Here is a 17969-nt window from a genome sequence, read left to right on the forward strand (position 1 = left end):
CCTATGAGAGTTATTTGCTTTGTCAACATTTTGTAGCCGTGCTGTACAGCAGTGGGAATATTTTGCAAAGTGGCTAAAGCTAATTTCAACAAGCATTGGCATAGCGGCTGAGTGAGGTAAAGTTTAAGTAGTAAGTAGCCAGCCTAACACTCAGTATTCTAGTTAGCGCTGCAAGGTCGGAGTGTGATTGATAAAGGAACTGCTTGCGATATTTCCATGTCTGGGTGATGTAGAATAACTCCGGAGTACGCTATGTTTTTGGAATTATCCTCTGGGTCTGAACGGGATTTATTCCGAACCATGTTATTCTGGGTTTAGGAAGAAGACTTTAATTTGGATTGGTCTGATCAGGACCTATTAACCTTACATGGGGCCTGTCATTGCACCTCACCATTAAAGTAGCAGCGACTTGAAACACAACTAAAGTTGACGCCACGAACGCCAGGGTCAGCACCAGACTCGCAAGCTCTACAGCACACTTACGAACACACTCTCACTCATGCTCATTTAAAATTCACTCACTCACACCCTTTCTCACTCCCATACTCACACTGATTCAGTGCAATGCACTATCACTTTCACTCACTTGCCCTCATTCTTAGTCTCACTCGGTCTAAGTCACAATAGCAGTCACTCACTCCTGTCTCTCGCTCACTTTCAAACACACACTCATCTGCATGCACACGACGTTTGACAGATTATTTTTGCACTTCCATGTAGCTTCCTGCCCTGGTTCACTCCAGCTCCTCTCTCGCTAGCGGTGAATGAGTCCTGAAGCCAGGCACTTTGCTTTCTCCGCATAGGCCTGTGCGAAGCCTTTGCGCAGGTACTGAGACGCATAGTCCTGCACCTGCATGTGTCACTCTGGGTCGGTGAAGCCACTCATAAGGAGCCCTCCTTTTTAGTGTAAAAATAATGCTGGTGATACTGATTACGACAGACCAAACTCAATGTTCCATTTTCTCAGAGCGGGTCTCAGTACCAAAAGCTACTGAAAGCAGCAGCTGGCATAAATAAGGGTTTGGGACCAGGCACTCTGTTGGGGAAAAAACAATGGATTGGAATGCAGCCAAAGTGATTGCCAGTGAATGAGATTAATAATTCAAGAATTGCAACCATCATTGCGTCCCAATTACCTTAAGGAAGAGAACAGGAAGTACTCCCGAGGTCGGGCTTACATGCCCCCCACCCGCCCACCGTTAAAAAAATGGTGGGGAGCCACGGCCAACTGCTGATTAGGTTAAGGGAGCCACAGGTCAAAAAAGTTTGGGAACCACTGGCCTAACCCCTTCCCCTCGTGAAAACCTCCCCCCACCCCTGAGGAACCCTTGATTATCCAACCGGAAACAATCCGGTTTGTGATACCCCTGATACTCTATCTAGGCTCGGACGGGACTTGTTTAGGATATAGGGCTGAATATATCTAAATCTGTTGGGCCTTTTGTTGGAGAGTCAACGGTGTGAAAATTTGACTAAATAGCTTAAAGTGGTAACTATAGAGTTTTATACAGGGGGAAAAAAGAGTTCATACACTGGTGCTCTTTATAATTTCCTATTACGTGGTGTGTGTGTTTATTTTTTTTTTTTTCCCTAAATTTTTTTTTTTTTTTAATAGAGCATTCCAAGATTTTAAAGTGTTACTAAAGTGTTTTTTGTGTTTTGTTTTCTTCTTAAGCAAACTATTATATTTACCTTCTATTTGCATTCATTAGGCAAGTTCAATTCGAGCCATAATTTTATACTGTTCAGTCAAAATTAAGCTCTGTAAAGTCTATGAACTGGTTTATAAGAAGACCCCCCAAACGTTGTAGTTAAGCTTGAATTACTTTTTTGAGGCGCCCAAACTTAACAATAGTTCATCGGCTGCTTGGACTGTTCGGACGTTAAACATTTTGTTGTTTAGCATGATTTTAAGAGCTGCAGGGAACTGAACTGATGCTCCCAAATTTCTGAATGCCTCCATCCTCCGACCTAGCTCCCACTGTCTGTCAAGGGTCGCCTTTGACAAGTCAGAGCGCACTTGGAAGGAAAACCATCGCCTGCCAAGGATTTTTGTTTTAAGGCTAAATTTAAGATATGATCCTTGAGTTGATACGTGTGGAAATTCACTAAGATCTTGCAGGGCTTTGTACGTTGTTGATTACGCCTGAATGGATCCCTGTGGATCCGCTGAATGTCTAGATTAAGTTCCTCCTCTGTGTGTTTTAGATTTAGAGTTTTAATTAGGAGTTGAATAATGTAAGCCTTAATGTTGGTGCCTTCATTGGCTTCTGGTACATTCAGGATGCGAATATTACATCGCCTCGCGTTGTTTTCCAAATGTTCTATTCTTTCAGCCAGCGCAGTGTCTTCTCTTTTAAGCTTCAGTATCTCCTCCTTCGCGTTGTCTAGTTCTATGGACATCACTGCAGTTGTCTCCTCCAAGGCTCCTGTCCTTGAGTGCAGCCCATCAATTTTGCTGTCTAGTGATTCACAATAGGACCTAATCTCTCTCTGGATTTTAGATGACTCCTCAAATCCCCATTTAACATCGACTGTTAAATTCGAAATCATGGTTAGTATTGCAGAGAGGTCTGAAGGTGAGGTAGAGATAGAGACTTCTGATAGCATCTGAACTTCAGGACTAAGAGGTTGAGAAATCTGATTTACTTGCTGTATAGTACTCTGAGAACTTTGGGCTGAAGTTGGAAAATCTTCAAGTACTTAAGCTGATTCTGCTCCCTGATATTCATTTGTTTCATGGTTGTTACCACTATCGGGGAGGCCAGAGTCTGCCTGTTCTGTGGTATTGAGTGGGACAGCCGTTCTCATGTTGGATTTGAGCACGTCATTGTCGCCCTTAGAGATTACAGAGTTTTCTAGTGTAGCAGTTGTTTGCCTGTTTTCCATATTTGGAAGTACAGAGACAGCGGCCATATTACCAACTTGTGGTGGGCTAGGGCTTGTCTCAGAAGATGTTACAGTGGAGGAATGACTGGCATGTGTGAGACTCAGAACCTGGGGAATTGCCTTAAAGTATGAGCGCAAAGAAGGTGTTATCTTTGTGTCCGGGTCCAAAACCGATTTTTTTAACTTAGAGTTCTTGGATCGTTTGGGCTTGGCTTCTACTGAGAGGTATGAGGAAGACTTGGAAAGCGTATTTTTTGTACCGTCACTAATACTAGTAAACCTGATGGGTGCTAGACTAATTGGGGCTATTGCTTTAGGGTCCTCAGTAGCGCTGTCCCGAACCTCCTGCACGGTAGTCTGTGGAGACTCCAGTATTGGGGCAGAGAAACAGTTAGATTTTTCTGAGACTGACCCCCCTCGGTTATTCAGTACACTTCCTACTTTAGTTGGTTTTCTGCCTCTACGACCTTTTCTGCGAGATTCTGAGTTTGATTTTATTTTTACTTCAGGTTGGGTGATAGCTCCACTTCTTAGAAAGTATGGATTTTTTACTAGACAGACAGCCTGGTCTATGGCCTCAAGCGTTGAGCTTGTGCTCCCCACGAGATCAGAGTGCAAAACTGCGGGGGTCTCAGGCTGATCCACAAGCTTAGCCACATACGGCTCACAAAACTTTACAACCTCGTCCTCCTCCCTCGCCCTTTGTAACCCCTTCACCTCATTTGGCGAATGATCCAGCTGCACGAGGCCTCCAATCCCCTCGGGAGGCGCTGTAATCGGTGTACCGGAATACTCAGAGTTTTCACCGCCTCTGCCCGCCACTGTTTGCTGCCTCTCCGTGTCTGCTGTTGACACCGTCGGTAGTAGTTTTCTACGAAGAGAGTGAGCCCGCCTACCTCGGCGGAGCTCCAGGGCGGCTCGGTCCCACCTCCAAGGTGCCGTCGTGGGAACGACCAGCGTCTGCAGTTCTGACAGAGCTGACAGGATCGACAAGGAGTGTGTAGACGCCGGCTGCGAGTGCGGACAGAGCACGCCCCCTGCGAGTCCAAGCATGGGGAGTGGACGGGCGTTACTGGCAAGCTCTGTATACGCCGTAAACTTAATCAGTGGAAACAAGATATTTTACAGACAGTTAAGGCGAAAAAGAAAATCCACACCATAATCCAGCCTGAAAAACATTGAGTTCAGCCCTCGTCAGGGAGTATAGAGCAAAAAAAGAACCGTCCCGCTAGAGCCCAGAGCGAGGTATCGCGGCCGCTAGCCTGCCGCCGCCATGTTCCCCAAAAATCCTGATAAATGTGTAAAATATTAAGTGTTGATGATCCCTCTGATCACGAAGGTACAAAGAATCGACCTAAAGCTGACTTCATGATTAATTGTAACCCTGCACAATTAATGGTGGATTGTGGATCCATGTATACCATTATTTCCAAAATCATATATGAAATTTCATGGTCCAATGTTGTTCTACAACCCAAAGATATTAATCCTGGGGGTTATCAAGGAAAACAATAAATCTTCTTGGTTACATGAACTCCACCATAGAGTTTGGTGGAAGATCTGTGCAAGGTACAGTATATGTTGCTACCGATGGATCACCCATCCTTGGATTGATGCACCAATATGATCTTTCGATCATAGTTGACCCCAGAGCTTCTACCCAAGTGATGGTGGTAGAAAACCCATCTTTACAGAAAATGTTAGAAGAAGCAAAGGATATATGTAGGGATGAACTAGGCTGTTTTAACGTTTATGTACATAAAATAATATTGAAATCGGATCACTGCCAAAATATCGTGGAGAAAATATGGAATGCCAGAATATCGACTTCCTATCTATAAACAGGTAAGTACAAAAATATCGACTCCAAAATATCGATTGTAAAAAATATAGACAGTCAAAATATCGATTTTTTAAATGTTTTAAAAGTAATTTAAAATTAATATAATAATAAATATAATTAATTTAAACATACTTAAAATACTTAACTAAACTTAAAATTAATAAATAATTAATGTAACTAAAAAAAATAATAATAATTTTGTGATGGCGCCTAAATGGTGTCATTGTGCTGGGGGGGACCGGCTGTTCAGAAGCCGCAGAATGATGACAACAGGACATTACAGTGCAACTTTTCACCGGCCCACATGGGTTTGAACTTTGTTTTTCATTACCTTTTGTTATTGATGAACTCACTTGAGATTAATATTGCGTGCACTACAAGACCCAGAAGGCCGCTCTGCGACCACGCCCACTGAGGCAGGTTCTTTTAAAACTGCGTGCACTCTACATCATCAGTACAAATGGATGCCATTGAAGAAGGGATCGTAATCCCGAAACCGGTCTGGCTGTCTACTCTGATGTGAAATCTTGTCTGCATATCCTGCTAGCTGCTGCTCTCATAAAGAAATGGATCCAAAAAATACCGATCTTGTGGCTTCTTCCTTTCGGGGCTAAACTTTGTGTTTGGATATATATATATATATATATATATATATATGTAGAGTGAAACGCGTCACCTATATTGAATAAATCGTCTTCCCTGTTATCCATTCCTGGATTGCTGATTATTCCGAGGCTATTGCTGCTTGCTGGGCGTGAGGCTTTCGAGGTCCTGACCTTTCGGTTCCGCCACCATTGAACGGAACCAGGACTGCTTCATTATATATATATATATATATATACATAGTATTGACAAAACATATACAATATTTTTACCGTAGGATAGCGAGAGGGTTACATTTACTATTACCACTCCAGTGAGTGTAACACTAGGGAAAGGATTGGATAGCGTAGAGGTCAAAATTACTATTCCCACTCCAGAGAGTGCAACAGTAGGGAATGCGTTGGATAGCGTAGGGGTAAAAATTACTATTCCCACTCCAGTGAGTGCAACAGTAGGGAAAGCGTTGGATAACGTAGGGGTTTAAATTACTATCCCCACTCCAGTGAGTGCAACAGTAGGGAAAATGTTGGATAGCGTAGGGGTAAAAATTACTATTCCCACTCCAGTGAGTGCAACAGTAGGGAAAGCGTTGGATAGCATAGGGGTAAAAATTACTATTCCCACTCCAGGGAGTGCAACAGTAGGGAAAGCGTTGGATAGCGTAGGGGTAAAAATTACTATTCCCACTCCAGGAGTGCAACAGTAGGGAAATCGTTGGATAGCGTAGGGGAAAAAATTACTATTTCCACTCCAGTGAGTGCAATAGTAGGGAAAACATTGGATAGCGTAGGGGTTTAAATTACTATGCCCACTCCAGTGAGTGCAACAGTAAGGAAAGCGTTGGATAGCCTAGGGGTAAAAATTACTATTCCCACTCCAGTGAGTGCAACACTAGGGAAAGCGTTGGATAGCGTAGGGGTAAAAATTACTATTCCCACTCCAGAGAGTGCAACAGTAGGGAAAGCGTTGGATAGCGTAGGGGTAAACATTACTATTTCCACTCCAGTGAGTGCAATAGTAGGGAAAACATTGGATAGCGTAGGGGTAAAAATTACTATTACCACTCCAGAGAGTGCAACAGTAGGAAAGCATTGGATGGCGTAGGGGAAAAAATGACTATTCTCACTCCAGAGAGTGCAACAGTAGGGAAAGCGTTGGATAGCGTAGGCGTAAAAATTACTATTCCCACTCCAGAGAGGGCAACAGTAGGGAAAGTGTTGGATAGTGTAGGGGTAAAAATTACTATTCCCACTCCAGAGAGTGCTACAGTAGGGAAAGCATTGGACAGTGGGAGGGTAAAAATTACAATACCCACTCCAGTGAGTGCAACAGTAGGGAAAGCGTTGGATAGCCTAGGGGTAAAAATTACTATTCCCACTCCAGAGAGTGCAACAGTAGGGAAAGCGTTGGATAGCGAAGGTATAAAAATTACTATTCCCACTCCAGTGAGTGTAACAGTAGGGAAAGCGTTGGATAGCGCGGGGTTAAAAACTTACTATTCCCACTCCAGAGAGTGCAACGGTAGGGAAAACGTTGGATAGCGTAGGGGTAAAATTACTATTTCCACTCCAGTGAGTGAAATAGTAGGGAAAGCTTTGGATAGCATAGGGGTTTAAATTACTATTCCCACTCCAGTGAGTGCAACAGTAGGGAAAGCGTTGGATAGCGTAGGGGTAAAAATTACTATTCCCACTCCAGAGAGTGCAACAGTAGGGAAAGCGTTGGATAGCGTAGGGGTAAACATTACTATTTCCACTCCAGTGAGTGCAATAGTAGGGAAAACATTGGATAACGTAGGGGTTTAAATTACTATTCCCACTCCAGTGAGTGCAACAGTAGGGAAAGCGTTGGATAGCGTAGGGGTTAAAATTACTATTCCCACTCCAGAGAGTGCAACAGTAGGAAAGCATTGGATAGCGTAGGGGTAAAAATGACTATTCTCACTCCAGAGAGTGCAACAGTAGGGAAAGCGTTGGATAGCGTAGGGGTAAAAATTACTATTCCCACTCCAGAGATGGCAACAGTAGGGAAAGTGTTGGATAGCGTAGGGGTAAAAATTACTATTCCCACTCCAGTGAGTGCAATAGTAGGGAAAACATTGGATAGCGTAGGGGTTTAAATTACTATTCCCACTCCAGTTAGTGCAACAGTAGGGAAAGCGTTGGATAGCGTAGGGGTAAAAATTACTATTCCCACTCCAGAGAGTGCTACAGTAGGGAAAGCATTGGACTGTGGGAGGGTAAAAATTACAATTCCCACTCCAGTGAGTGCAACAGTAGGGAAAGCGTTGGATAGCCTAGGGGTAAAAATTACTATTCCCACTCCAGAGAGTGCAACAGTAGGGAAAGCGTTGGATAGCGTAGGGGTAAAAATTACTATTTCCACTCCAGTGAGTGCAATAGTAGGGAAAGCTTTGGATAGCATAGGGGTTTAAATTACTATTCCCACTCCAGTGAGTGCAACAGTAGGGAAAGCGTTGGATAGCGCGGGGTTAAAAACGTACTATTCCCACTCCAGAGAGTGCAACAGTAGGGAAAGCGTTGGATAGCGTAGGGGTAAAAATTACTATTTCCACTCCAGTGAGTGCAATAGTAGGGAAAGCTTTGGATAGCATAGGGGTTTAAATTACTATTCCCACTCCAGTGAGTGCAACAGTAGGGAAAGCGTTGGATAGCGTAGGGGTAAAAATTACTATTCCCACTCCAGAGAGTGCAACAGTAGGGAAAGCGTTGGATAGCGTAGGGGTTCAAATTACTATTCCCACTCCAGTGAGTGCAACAGTAGGGAAAGCATTGGATAGCGTAGGGAAAAAATACTATTCCGACTCCAGAGAGTGCAACAATAGGGAAAGCTTTGGATAGCGTAGGGGTAAAAATTACTATTCCCACTCCAGGAGTGCAACAGTAGGGAAATCGTTGGATAGCGTAGGGGAAAAAATTACTATTTCCACTCCAGTGAGTGCAATAGTAGGGAAAACATTGGATAGCATAGGGGTTTAAATTACTATGCCCACTCCAGTGAGTGCAACAGTAGGGAAAGCGTTGGATAGCCTAGGGGTAAAAATTACTATTCCCACTCCAGTGAGTGCAACAGTAGGGAAAGCGTTGGATAGCGTAGGGGTAAAAATTACTATTCCCACTCCAGAGAGTGCAACAGTAGGGAAAGCGTTGGATAGCGTAGGGGTAAACATTACTATTTCCACTCCAGTGAGTGCAATAGTAGGGAAAACATTGGATAACGTAGGGGTTTAAATTACTATTCCCACTCCAGTGAGTGCAACAGTAGGGAAAGCGTTGGATAGCGTAGGGGTAAAAATTACTATTACCACTCCAGAGAGTGCAACAGTAGGAAAGCATTGGATGGCGTAGGGGAAAAAATGACTATTCTCACTCCAGAGAGTGCAACAGTAGGGAAAGCGTTGGATAGCGTAGGGGTAAAAATTACTATTCCCACTCCAGAGAGGGCAACAGTAGGGAAAGTGTTGGATAGCGTAGGGGTAAAAATTACTATTCCCACTCCAGTGAGTGCAACAGTAGGGAAAGCATTGGATAGCGTAGGGGTAAAAATTACTATTCCCACTCCAGGGAGTGCTACAGTAGGGAAAGCATTGGACAGTGGGAGGGTAAAAATTACAATACCCACTCCAGTGAGTGCAACAGTAGGGAAAGCGTTGGATAGCCTAGGGGTAAAAATTACTATACCCACTCCAGAGAGTGCAACAGTAGGGAAAGCGTTGGATAGCGAAGGTGTAAAAATTACTATTCCCACTCCAGTGAGTGCAACAGTAGGGAAAGCGTTGGATAGCGCGGGGTTAAAAACTTACTATTCCCACTCCAGAGAGTGCAACAGTAGGGAAAACGTTGGATAGCGTAGGGGTAAAAATTACTATTTCCACTCCAGTGAGTGAAATAGTAGGGAAAGCTTTGGATAGCATAGGGGTTTAAATTACTATTCCCACTCCAGTGAGTGCAACAGTAGGGAAAGTGTTGGATAGGGTAGGGGTAAAAATTACTATTCCCACTCCAGAGAGTGCAACAGTAGGGAAAGCATTGGATAGCGTAGGGGTAAACATTACTATTTCCACTCCAGTGAGTGCAATAGTAGGGAAAACATTGGATAACGTAGGGGTTTAAATTACTATTCCCACTCCAGTGAGTGCAACAGTAGGGAAAGCGTTGGATAGCGTAGGGGTTAAAATTACTATTCCCACTCCAGAGAGTGCAACAGTAGGATAGCATTGGATAGCGTAGGGGTAAAAATGACTATTCTCACTCCAGAGAGTGCAACAGTAGGGAAAGCGTTAGATAGCGTAGGGGTAAAAATTACTATTCCTACTCCAGAGATGGCAACAGTAGGGAAAGTGTTGGATAGCGTAGGGGTAAAAATTACTATTCCCACTCCAGTGAGTGCAATAGTAGGGAAAACATTGGATAGCGTAGGGGTTTAAATTACTATTCCCACTCCAGTTAGTGCAACAGTAGGGAAAGCGTTGGATAGCGTAGGGGTAAAAATTACTATTCCCACTCCAGAGAGTGCTACAGTAGGGAAAGCATTGGACTGTGGGAGGGTAAAAATTACAATTCCCACTCCAGTGAGTGCAACAGTAGGGAAAGCGTTGGATAGCCTAGGGGTAAAAATTACTATTCCCACTCCAGAGAGTGCAACAGTAGGGAAAGCGTTGGATAGCGTAGGGGTAAAAATTACTATTTCCACTCCAGTGAGTGCAATAGTAGGGAAAGCTTTGGATAGCATAGGGGTTTAAATTACTATTCCCACTCCAGTGAGTGCAACAGTAGGGAAAGCGTTAGATAGCGCGGGGTTAAAAACGTACTATTCCCACTCCAGAGAGTGCAACAGTAGGGAAAGCGTTGGATAGCGTAGGGGTAAAAATTACTATTTCCACTCCAGTGAGTGCAATAGTAGGGAAAGCTTTGGATAGCATAGGGGTTTAAATTACTATTCCCACTCCAGTGAGTGCAACAGTAGGGAAAGTGTTGGATAGCGTAGGGGTAAAAATTACTATTCCCACTCCAGAGAGTGCAACAGTAGGGAAAGCGTTGGATAGCGTAGGGGTTCAAATTACTATTCCCACTCCAGTGAGTGCAACAGTAGGGAAAGCATTGGATAGCGTAGGGAAAAATTACTATTCCCACTCCAGAGAGTGCAACAATAGGGAAAGCATTGGATAGCGTAGGGGTAAACATTACTATTTCCACTCCAGTGAGTGCAATAGTAGGGAAAGCGTTGGATAGCGTAGGGGTAAACATTACTATTTCCACTCCAGTGAGTGCAATAGTAGGGAAAACATTGGATAACGTAGGGGTTTAAATCACTATTCCCACTCCAGTGAGTGCAACAGTAGAGAAAGTGTTGGATAGCGTAGGGGTAAAAATTACTATTCCCACTCCAGTGAGTGCAACAGTAGGGAAAGCGTTGGATAGCATAGGGGTAAAAATTACTATTCCCACTCCAGGGAGTGCAACAGTAGGGTAAGCGTTGGATAGCGTAGGGGTAAAAATTACTATTCCCACTCCAGGAGTGCAACAGTAGGGAAATCGTTGGATAGCGTAGGGGAAAAAATTACTATTTCCACTCCAGTGAGTGCAATAGTAGGGAAAACATTGGATAGCATAGGGGTTTAAATTACTATGCCCACTCCAGTGAGTGCAACAGTAGGGAAAGCGTTGGATAGCCTAGGGGTAAAAATTACTATTCCCACTCCAGTGAGTGCAACAGTAGGGAAAGCGTTGGATAGCGTAGGGGTAAAAATTACTATTCCCACTCCAGAGAGTGCAACAGTAGGGAAAGCGTTGGATAGCGTAGGGGTAAACATGACTATTTCCACTCCAGTGAGTGCAATAGTAGGGAAAACATTGGATAACGTAGGGGTTTAAATTACTATTCCCACTCCAGTGAGTGCAACAGTAGGGAAAGCGTTGGATAGCGTAGGGGTAAAAATTACTATTACCACTCCAGAGAGTGCAACAGTAGGAAAGCATTGGATGGCGTAGGGGAAAAAATGACTATTCTCACTCCAGAGAGTGCAACAGTAGGGAAAGCGTTGGATAGCGTAGGGGTAAAAATTACTATTCCCACTCCAGAGAGGGCAACAGTAGGGAAAGTGTTGGATAGCGTAGGGGTAAAAATTACTATTCCCACTCCAGTGAGTGCAACAGTAGGGAAAGCATTGGATAGCGTAGGGGTAAAAATTACTATTCCCACTCCAGGGAGTGCTACAGTAGGGAAAGCATTGGACAGTGGGAGGGTAAAAATTACAATACCCACTCCAGTGAGTGCAACAGTAGGGAAAGCGTTGGATAGCCTAGGGGTAAAAATTACTATTCCCACTCCAGAGAGTGCAACAGTAGGGAAAGCGTTGGATAGCGAAGGTGTAAAAATTACTATTCCCACTCCAGTGAGTGCAACAGTAGGGAAAGCGTTGGATAGCGCGGGGTTAAAAACTTACTATTCCCACTCCAGAGAGTGCAACAGTAGGGAAAACGTTGGATAGCGTAGGGGTAAAAATTACTATTTCCACTCCAGTGAGTGAAATAGTAGGGAAAGCTTTGGATAGCATAGGGGTTTAAATTACTATTCCCACTCCAGTGAGTGCAACAGTAGGGAAAGTGTTGGATAGGGTAGGGGTAAAAATTACTATTCCCACTCCAGAGAGTGCAACAGTAGGGAAAGCGTTGGATAGCGTAGGGGTAAACATTACTATTTCCACTCCAGTGAGTGCAATAGTAGGGAAAACATTGGATAACGTAGGGGTTTAAATTACTATTCCCACTCCAGTGAGTGCAACAGTAGGGAAAGCGTTGGATAGCGTAGGGGTTAAAATTACTATTCCCACTCCAGAGAGTGCAACAGTAGGATAGCATTGGATAGCGTAGGGGTAAAAATGACTATTCTCACTCCAGAGAGTGCAACAGTAGGGAAAGCGTTAGATAGCGTAGGGGTAAAAATTACTATTCCTACTCCAGAGATGGCAACAGTAGGGAAAGTGTTGGATAGCGTAGGGGTAAAAATTACTATTCCCACTCCAGTGAGTGCAATAGTAGGGAAAACATTGGATAGCGTAGGGGTTTAAATTACTATTCCCACTCCAGTTAGTGCAACAGTAGGGAAAGCGTTGGATAGCGTAGGGGTAAAAATTACTATTCCCACTCCAGAGAGTGCTACAGTAGGGAAAGCATTGGACTGTGGGAGGGTAAAAATTACAATTCCCACTCCAGTGAGTGCAACAGTAGGGAAAGCGTTGGATAGCCTAGGGGTAAAAATTACTATTCCCACTCCAGAGAGTGCAACAGTAGGGAAAGCGTTGGATAGCGTAGGGGTAAAAATTACTATTTCCACTCCAGTGAGTGCAATAGTAGGGAAAGCTTTGGATAGCATAGGGGTTTAAATTACTATTCCCACTCCAGTGAGTGCAACAGTAGGGAAAGCGTTGGATAGCGCGGGGTTAAAAACGTACTATTCCCACTCCAGAGAGTGCAACAGTAGGGAAAGCGTTGGATAGCGTAGGGGTAAAAATTACTATTTCCACTCCAGTGAGTGCAATAGTAGGGAAAGCTTTGGATAGCATAGGGGTTTAAATTACTATTCCCACTCCAGTGAGTGCAACAGTAGGGAAAGTGTTGGATAGCGTAGGGGTAAAAATTACTATTCCCACTCCAGTGAGTGCAACAGTAGGGAAAGCATTGGATAGCGTAGGGAAAAATTACTATTCCCACTCCAGAGAGTGCAACAATAGGGAAAGCATTGGATAGCGTAGGGGTAAACATTACTATTTCCACTCCAGTGAGTGCAATAGTAGGGAAAGCGTTGGATAGCGTAGGGGTAAACATTACTATTTCCACTCCAGTGAGTGCAATAGTAGGGAAAACATTGGATAACGTAGGGGTTTAAATCACTATTCCCACTCCAGTGAGTGCAACAGTAGAGAAAGTGTTGGATAGCGTAGGGGTAAAAATTACTATTCCCACTCCAGAGAGTGCAACAGTAGGGAAAGCGTTGGATAGCGTAGGGGTAAACATTACTATTTCCACTCCAGTGAGTGCAATAGTAGGGAAAACATTGGATAACGTAGGGGTTTAAATCACTATACCCACTCCAGTGAGTGCAACAGTAGGGAAAGCGTTGGATAGCCTAGGGGTAAAAATTACTATTCCCACTCCAGAGAGTGCAACAGTAGGGAAAGCGTTGGATAGCGAAGGTGTAAAAATTACTATTCCCACTCCAGTGAGTGCAACAGTAGGGAAAGCGTTGGATAGCGCGGGGTTAAAAACTTACTATTCCCACTCCAGAGAGTGCAACAGTAGGGAAAACGTTGGATAGCGTAGGGGTAAAAATTACTATTTCCACTCCAGTGAGTGAAATAGTAGGGAAAGCTTTGGATAGCATAGGGGTTTAAATTACTATTCCCACTCCAGTGAGTGCAACAGTAGGGAAAGTGTTGGATAGCGTAGGGGTAAAAATTACTATTCCCACTCCAGAGAGTGCAACAGTAGGGAAAGCGTTGGATAGCGTAGGGGTTCAAATTACTATTCCCCCTCCAGTGAGTGCAACAGTAGGGAAAGCATTGGATAGCGTAGGGAAAAATTACTATTCCCACTCCAGAGAGTGCAACAATAGGGAAAGCATTGGATAGCGTAGGGGTAAACATTACTATTTCCACTCCAGTGAGTGCAATAGTAGGGAAAGCGTTGGATAGCGTAGGGGTAAACATTACTATTTCCACTCCAGTGAGTGCAATAGTAGGGAAAACATTGGATAACGTAGGGGTTTAAATCACTATTCCCACTCCAGTGAGTGCAACAGTAGAGAAAGTGTTGGATAGCGTAGGGGTAAAAATTACTATTCCCACTCCAGAGAGTGCAACAGTAGGGAAAGTGTTGGATAGCGGAGGGGTCAAAATTACTATTTCCACTCCAGTGAGTGCAATAGTAGGGAAAACATTGGATAGCGTAGGGGTTTAAATTACTATTCCCACTCCAGTTAGTGCAACAGTAAAGAAAGCGTTGGATAGCGTCGGGGTAACAATTACTAATCCCACTCCAGAGGGTGCAACCGTAGGGAAAGCGTTGGATAGCATAGGGGTAAAAATTACTATTCCCACTCCAAAGGGTGCAACAGTAGGGAAAGCGTTGGATAGCATAGGGGTAAAAATTACTATTTCCACTCCAGAGAGTGCAACAGTAGGGAAAGCGTTGGATAGCGTAGGGGTAAAAATTACTATTCCCACTCCAGTGAGTGCAATAGTAGGGAAAACGTTGGATAGCGTAGGGGTTTAAATGACTATTCCCTCTCCAGTGAGCGAAACAGTAGGGAAAGCGTTGGATAGCGTAGGGGTAAAAATTACTATTCCCACTCCAGTGAGTGCAACAGTAGGGAAAGCGTTGGATAGCGTACGGGTAAAACTTACTATTCCCACTCCAGACAGTGCAACAGTAGGGAAAGCGTTGGATAGCGTAGGGTTAAAAAATACTATTCCCACTCCAGTGAGTGCAATAGTAGGGAAAGCATTGGATAGCATAGGGGTAAAAATGACTATTCTCACTCCAAAGAGTGCAACAGTAGGGAAAGCGTTGGATAGCGTAGGGGTAAAAATTACTATTCCCACTCCAGAGAGTGCAACAGTAGGGAAAGCTTTGGATAGCATAGGGGTTTAAATTACTATTCCCACTCCAGTGAGTGCAACAGTAGGGAAAGCGTTGGATAGCGCGGGGTTAAAAACGTACTATTCCCACTCCAGAGAGTGCAACAGTAGGGAAAGCATTGGATAGCGTAGGGGTAAAAATTACTATTTACACTCCAGTGAGTGCAATAGTAGGGAAAGCTTTGGATAGCATAGGGGTTTAAATTACTATTCCCACTCCAGTGAGTGCAACAGTAGGGAAAGCGTTGGATAGCGTAGGGGTAAAAATTACTATTCCCACTCCAGAGAGTGCAACAGTAGGGAAAGCGTTGGATAGCGTAGGGGTTCAAATGACTATTCCCACTCCAGTGAGTGCAACAGTAGGGAAAGCATTGGATAGCGTAGGGAAAAATTACTATTCCGACTCCAGAGAGTGCAACAATAGGGAAAGCATTGGATAGCGTAGGGGTAAACATTACTATTCCCACTCCAGTGAGTGCAAAAGTAGGGAAAGCGTTGGATAACGTAGGGGTTTAAATTACTATCCCCACTCCAGTGAGTGCAACAGTAGGGAAAACGTTGGATAGCGTAGGGCTAAAAATTACTATTCCCACTCCAGTGAGTGCAACAGTAGGGAAAGCGTTGGATAGCATAGGGGTAAAAATTACTATTCCCACTCCAGGGAGTGCAACAGTAGGGTAAGCGTTGGATAGCGTAGGGGTAAAAATTACTATTCCCACTCCAGGAGTGCAACAGTAGGGAAATCGTTGGATAGCGTAGGGGAAAAAATTACTATTTCCACTCCAGTGAGTGCAATAGTAGGGAAAACTTTGGATAGCGTAGGGGTTTAAATTACTATGCCCACTCCAGTGAGTGCAACAGTAGGGAAAGCGTTGGATAGCCTAGGGGTAAAAATTACTATTCCCACTCCAGTGAGTGCAACAGTAGGGAAAGCGTTGGATAGCGTAGGGGTAAAAATTACTATTCCCACTCCAGAGAGTGCAACAGTAGGGAAAGCGTTGGATAGCGTAGGGGTAAACATTACTATTTCCACTCCAGTGAGTGCAATAGTAGGGAAAACATTGGATAACGTAGGGGTTTAAATTACTATTCCCACTCCAGTGAGTGCAACAGTAGGGAAAGCGTTGGATAGCGTAGGGGTAAAAATTACTATTACCACTCCAGAGAGTGCAACAGTAGGAAAGCATTGGATGGCGTAGGGGAAAAAATTACTATTCTCACTCCAGAGAGTGCAACAGTAGGGAAAGCGTTGGATAGCGTAGGGGTAAAAATTACTATTCCCATTCCAGAGAGGGCAACAGTAGGGAAAGTGTTGGATAGCGTAGGGGTAAAAATTACTATTCCCACTCCAGAGAGTGCTACAGTAGGGAAAGCATTGGACAGTGGGAGGGTAACAATTACAATACCCACTCCAGTGAGTGCAACAGTAGGGAAAGCGTTGGATAGCCTAGGGGTAAAAATGACTATTCCCACTACAGAGAGTGCAACAGTAGGGAAAGCGTTGGATAGCGAAGGTGTAAAAATTACTATTCCCACTCCAGTGAGTGCAACAGTAGGGAAAGCGTTGGATAGCGCGGGGTTAAAAACTTACTATTCCCACTCCAGAGAGTGCAACAGTAGGGAAAACGTTGGATAGCGTAGGGGTAAAAATTACTATTCCCACTCCAGAGAGGGCAACAGTAGGGAAAGTGTTGGATAGCGTAGGGGTAAAAATTACTATTCCCACTCCAGAGAGTGCTACAGTAGGGAAAGCATTGGACAGTGGGAGGGTAAAAATTACAATACCCACTCCAGTGAGTGCAACAGTAGGGAAAGCGTTGGATAGCCTAGGGGTAAAAATTACTATTCCCACTCCAGAGAGTGCAACAGTAGGGAAAGCGTTGGATAGCGAAGGTGTAAAAATTACTATTCCCACTCCAGTGAGTGCAACAGTAGGGAAAGCGTTGGATAGCGCGGGGTTAAAAACTTACTATTCCCACTCCAGAGAGTGCAACAGTAGGGAAAACGTTGGATAGCGTAGGGGTAAAAATTACTATTTCCACTCCAGTGAGTGAAATAGTAGGGAAAGCTTTGGATAGCATAGGGGTTTAAATTACTATTCCCACTCCAGTGAGTGCAACAGTAGGGAAAGTGTTGGATAGCGTAGGGGTAAAAATTACTATTCCCACTCCAGAGAGTGCAACAGTAGGGAAAGCGTTGGATAGCGTAGGGGTAAACATTACTATTTCCACTCCAGTGAGTGCAATAGTAGGGAAAACATTGGATAACGTAGGGGTTTAAATTACTATTCCCACTCCAGTGAGTGCAACAGTAGGGAAAGCGTTGGATAGCGTAGGGGTTAAAATTACTATTCCCACTCCAGAGAGTGCAACAGTAGGATAGCATTGGATAGCGTAGGGGTAAAAATGACTATTCTCACTCCAGAGAGTGCAACAGTAGGGAAAGCGTTGGATAGCGTAGGGGTAAAAATTACTATTCCCACTCCAGAGATGGCAACAGTAGGGAAAGTGTTGGATAGCGTAGGGGTAAAAATTACTATTCCCACTCCAGTGAGTGCAATAGTAGGGAAAACATTGGATAGCGTAGGGGTTTAAATTACTATTCCCACTCCAGTTAGTGCAACAGTAGGGAAAGCGTTGGATAGCGTAGGGGTAAACATTACTATTCCCACTCCAGAGAGTGCTACAGTAGGGAAAGCATTGGACAGTGGGAGGGTAAAAATTACAATTCCCACTCCAGTGAGTGCAACAGTAGGGAAAGCGTTGGATAGCCTAGGGGTAAAAATTACTATTCCCACTCCAGAGAGTGCAACAGTAGGGAAAGCGTTGGATAGCGTAGGGGTAAAAATTACTATTTCCACTCCAGTGAGTGCAATAGTAGGGAAAGCTTTGGATAGCATAGGGGTTTAAATTACTATTCCCACTCCAGTGAGTGCAACAGTAGGGAAAGCGTTGGATAGCGCGGGGTTAAAAACGT

Source organism: Lissotriton helveticus, chromosome 9 (assembly GCF_964261635.1).
Source record: "Lissotriton helveticus chromosome 9, aLisHel1.1, whole genome shotgun sequence".
In the NCBI taxonomy this organism is placed as follows: domain Eukaryota; kingdom Metazoa; phylum Chordata; class Amphibia; order Caudata; family Salamandridae; genus Lissotriton; species Lissotriton helveticus.